Source organism: Curcuma longa, chromosome 15, assembly GCF_044706935.1.
Source record: "Curcuma longa cultivar G26 ecotype Majalengka, Jawa Barat chromosome 15, ITB_CL_G26_1.1, whole genome shotgun sequence".
In the NCBI taxonomy this organism is placed as follows: domain Eukaryota; kingdom Viridiplantae; phylum Streptophyta; class Magnoliopsida; order Zingiberales; family Zingiberaceae; genus Curcuma; species Curcuma longa.
The window spans coordinates 8910266-8915381 of NC_133875.1; the positions used below are offsets into that span (position 1 = coordinate 8910266).

The following is a 5116-nucleotide window of genomic DNA, read 5'->3' on the forward strand; positions in this document are numbered from 1 at the left end:
GTGGGTTTTCGATAAAATATATAAATTCTAATTTGAAGCCCTATCGTGACACCTAGTTTAGGGCTTTTCACTCCACTGCTTCCATCCGCCCTCTCCGCCGAGCTGTTCCGTCCTTCCTTGCCGCTGGTCGCCTTTCCCTTCCCTTGGCCACCAAAGCAATGCCCTAGCACTCAAGCTCGCCGCCAATCTCAACCCAGCAACCAGCCGTCGCTTGATCTGCGTTTCAATTTGGGTTGTCGCTGTGGCCATCTGAGGATCGTTGCTCGCTTGATCGGCCCTGGACGAGGGAAGGTGGAGCTCAGGTGGATCGGATCGAGAGTGGCTCACCGGAGCTGATCGATGAGGTGAGTTGCCAGAACCCAATTTAATTCAACTATAACCAGTATTTTAGGGTTCCTGTTAAGAGATGGTTGATCAGATTTTTAAGATCAGTGTGGCTTGAGCACTGTTATGTTTCGACTATAGGTGAAGAAGAAGGGAAGAAGAAGAGAGAGTTGATCGAAGGAGGAATCCAATTAGGGCACAGATTAGAGGTGAGTCTTCTTATTGAGTTGGTAAGATTTTTGACTTGGTTGGATTTCTGTTCTTTTCTGTTGTTAGTGTCATTAGGATGTTGAGAATGCAATTTATGAAGTTGTGACTGTTATATTGGATTTTGGGGATTTAATTTATACTATTGGGTTTCTATCAATGGTGATAGTGAGCTGTAGATTATGGAATTATCTGAATGAGTTAGTGAGGTTAGGCTTTTCCCTTGATCTACATTACCTTGATTGGTTTGGGGGAATGACCTTTTCTTGTGGATTTCAATTGAGTATGGTTGTTGATGATAATTTTAGATGATTGATGTTGAATTCGGTTAGGATCTTAATTGGTCCTTAACATGAGTTAAACCAACAAGTGTTAATCAATCTGTTGAATTCAATTGTTTAAGTATGGAATGGATTTAATTTAGGGTTAATAGATTTAAATTAATTAAGGTTGGATTAAATTATTGATAGGATTAGGTTAATTGGTTAGCTTGGGTTTGATTAAATATGAGGTTAGTTGTATTGATTAATTTAATGTATACAACTAATTAATGGATTAGTTAAATCCTATTAATAGCAACTAAATGGTTAAATTAGTTTAATTTGAATTAGGTTTGATCTATTTTAGGGTTACAGTTAATTTTGGAGGTGTTGAATCTAGGTGTAAACCAAGGGGATTAGTTAGATTTATTTGGGGAGTTTAATTACTGTAAATTTAATACAGTATCATTTTAGTAAGTATTGTTTTATTGTTTAATTTCAGGACCTTGAGTTGATTGGTCCTATTGTTCTCGGATTGTAATTGACGATTGTCTGATTCAGGTGAGTACCCTGTACTTGGTCACTACAGGTTTTTTCTTCAGTGCATGATCTATTTTTGTTGCTATCTAAGTCGTTGATACTTCTGCTATTTGTGCTATTTATCTAGTTGATACTTTTGATATTCATTGCTTGATACTTGCCAGTTGACCTTTGACATGATCTGATATTTTTCTGTTGCTACTCCTGTTATCTAGGTTAACTGTCTAATTGATACCTTGTACTGTTTGCTGCTTGATACATGTTGGTTGACCTCTGATTGATCTATCCATTGATAGTACAGTCTCAAATTTTATATTATTGACCTATGATGATCCATCATGATTCCTGTTGATTATGCTGATTTATTGTAGCTATTATATGTTGGATGATCATCATAACATCTACATGTTTGTAGTAGTTGTTGACAGCATGTTGGTTGTATTTGTTGTTGGCACTCCCCTGACACCGTGTTGAGGTGGCACTTGGGTAACAGCAATTGTTGCGCCATAGTGGGGTGCGATCAAGACTGGTTATATTGCCCTCCTGTGAGACACTGCCCACTCGCCACCTGATTAGGGTGTTTAGTTGATAGAGCCTGTGTAGTATGTCCTGTTGTGCGCCTCAGTTCACTGCATTGGGTGAGTGATTGAGGATGACGAGTACAGATAGTGACTATGCATGTTGCCTGTGATGTGTGCTGCATATTTGCATGCATTTGCTATTATGATTACTATTATATTGCACTGTTATTTACAGCATGTTTGTGTGTGACTGTTGCACTTGATTGATATATACTTGCTGCATTGTATGACATGCCATGCACTACTTGATCTTGCATAATTCCTATATCTGTTATATGGTATTGATCTTTCTTTATTATCTCAGTGGATATATCATGTTCTATTACTATGATTCCTGTTACCTGTTGAGTATTCCTGTTGCCTGTTGATTATCATTTATTTTCTCTATGTATATTAATTCCAGACTGTATACTCTTGTTATTCATGCTGATTTATCTTATCATGCACTTCTATTTATGTATCCACTGAGTATCTAATGCTCACTACCCAGACCTTGGAGTTGCTTTATTTTCTCCCCAGGTAGCAGATAGGTTTCACTTGGAGCTTGGAGATGTTGCCTGGTTGTATCCATCTCACAGCAAAGGAGGTTTTGTCTAGTGGTTTGTATGGTTTCTAGTTGTACTCGTGGTTGTGTGTTTTGTCGGACTTGTTATGTTTATGTTATGGAGTTTTCTATATTGTTGCTGCATAACTCTTGTGATAATGTGTGGACTTGTCAATTTTACGTTTGATTTTAGTTGCATGTGTTAGTTTTAGTTGTTGTGGCCGTGTAGGCCATATATTTTATCTATTATGCATCTATGTGTGTGTTTGTTGGACGTGTTGTCCATATTACGCCGTGTTGGCCTGTTATACACATGTATTCAGGGAAATTGTCATAGTTACAGGGAAGATGCTGTCGAAATTTTTCGGACAATCATCTCTCGGGACGTGACAACCCACAACCGAGCCCTTTACGATCTAGATTGAGCCACACAATCTTATCATTATCAAGTTTTTCGATCAACTAGAACCTTTTCGGCCGACTGAACCAGGTCACATCATCGAATCGGATGGAGCCACACTCAATCAACTAAACCCAACAGATTGATTGGATCAATTTTTTGCTCGATTGAACTGGCTATCCCATCAACCGGACCTATACGAGTCTTGTTCACTCAGGACTTTGTCCAACTTTGTCTAGTTGCATTTGTTTGCTCTTCATTTTGCTTCTAGTTCTAGGTTCCTGCAAAACAACTACACAAAACACTAACAAACACATAATCCTAATCTTGTAAGTCTGCCTGACCTACTCGACTTCTCTTGCTAAACATCTGGTCAATCTTAATCTACTTGGACTCTATTCTTATCAAGCATTCAGTCACTCTTAACTTGTTTGGACTTTTACTAGTCATCTGATTACCCTTGACTTGTTTAAACTTTTATTAGTCATCTGATCAACCTTGACCTAACCAGATTTTTCCTTTGCTAGTCATCCAACCAACCTTGATCTGACTAGACTTCTCTTTGCTAGTCATTCAGTTAACCTTGGCTTGATTAAATTTCTCACTTCACTCACTTCTAAACATTTGATCCTATTTGGATCAAGTCTTGATCATAGATGACCAGACCGAAGTATGTTGTCTATATTGTTAAACATAGAAACCCTAGAAGTTGATTGCATCAACAATCTCACCCTTTTGATGTTGATAATATTTTTATGTTAGACTTAGGTCTTATGCCAAATTGAGAGGGATTAAATATTTATAACTTAAATCTTCCTCTCCCCTTTGGCACACATCAAAAAAATCAATTACCTATCATCTTCCTTAGGTTTTGCACCTATAATTTTAAGGTTTTCTTAGTCAAAATTATCTCTTTCCTTCTTGGAAGACCATTTACTTAACCTTTTCAAGTTTTTTCAATGTAACTTTGAAATTGTCTTTCAAAAAAATCTAAGGTGTTTTAAAAACTTTTATCGTATTCATTTTCAAAGATTCTATAAATATTTTTCAAAATACATTTGAAAAAATATTTTTCAAAATATATTTGAATTTTTTTTTCAAAATTTTTAAGTATTTTAAAAGGAGTTTTGAATATTAGAACAACTTAGAAAATTTTGAAAGTGAACAATAATTTGAAAATACTTTTGAAAAAGAGACATGTATTTTGAAAGTATCTTTTTTAACTAAAATTTTAAAATATTTTCAAAATAATTCTCCAAACCTTTGTTGAAGAAGTTAAAAATAGTTTTGAAATCATTTTCAAATAATTTTTAAAAAAACTTCTCTTTTAATACTTGATCTTTCAATAAGGACAACTCTTTAATCTGACATACCCTTATGACATCTTTATTAACTAAAAAAAGACATACTTAAGTGTCTAAGAATCTAGGATTCTATTATTGACATAAAGATCTAGAAGTCAGTATTGGTCAATAATTTTTAAAGTTGTATAATAGGATAATCATGAATTTAAATGAAATATTAATATTTTAAAAATAATTTTAAAAAAATATTTATATTAATTTATAAATTTTGAAAAAAAATTAAAAATATTTTTAATTTAATTGTTCTTATTATCTCACCCATTCTATGTGTCTCAACACACACATTACATAATAGCTTACATGTTCGTGTGAGATGATTTGTCAATTTTAAGTAATTAAGATTATATTTTAGTTTGAGAAGGGGATTTGACCTTATATTAAATTCAAATTTAAATTTGGATCAATTAAGGATACATTTCTTACATAGACTTCTATGTCATGGTAAGACACAAGGGCTTTTTTAATCAAATCAACGACCACTTCCTTACATAAAGTCAATTTGAGAAATTATATACTTGACCAACTTAGTACAAAACTCTGGTCTAACTGATTTATAATGTGGTGACTTAACTTCAGTTAGTTCTACTTAGCTAGGTGTATCAGGTAGGATACGTCTTATCTAGTCCAGGCATATTAATCTAAATATCCCTAACGTACTATCAATTCACTACGTTCTGATACTATATTGTCAAAGTCAAGTCACATTTTTCTTATCTGGCCATTTTATAATAAATAATTAATTTAAAACTAGCATGCAGATATGACATAAATAGATAAGATATAATGAATTTCAATATTCATATACATGAAAAGTATACAGTATGTCAAATAAATCAATAATAATTATTTATCTATAATAATATATCAAATTTTTAATTTTATATATTTCATATTAA

General features: G+C 33.7%; 1 long non-coding RNA gene across 1 annotated transcript; it reads left to right on the top strand.

The window, feature by feature from the left end:
• The first annotated feature begins 110 nt into the window (after positions 1-110).
• On the top strand, positions 111-2643 carry LOC141845819 (uncharacterized). Its single transcript, XR_012603294.1, has 4 exons — positions 111-344; positions 466-533; positions 1294-1352; positions 2432-2643. It is a non-coding gene; the product is annotated as an uncharacterized LOC141845819 (long non-coding RNA).
• The last annotated feature ends 2473 nt before the right edge of the window (positions 2644-5116 follow it).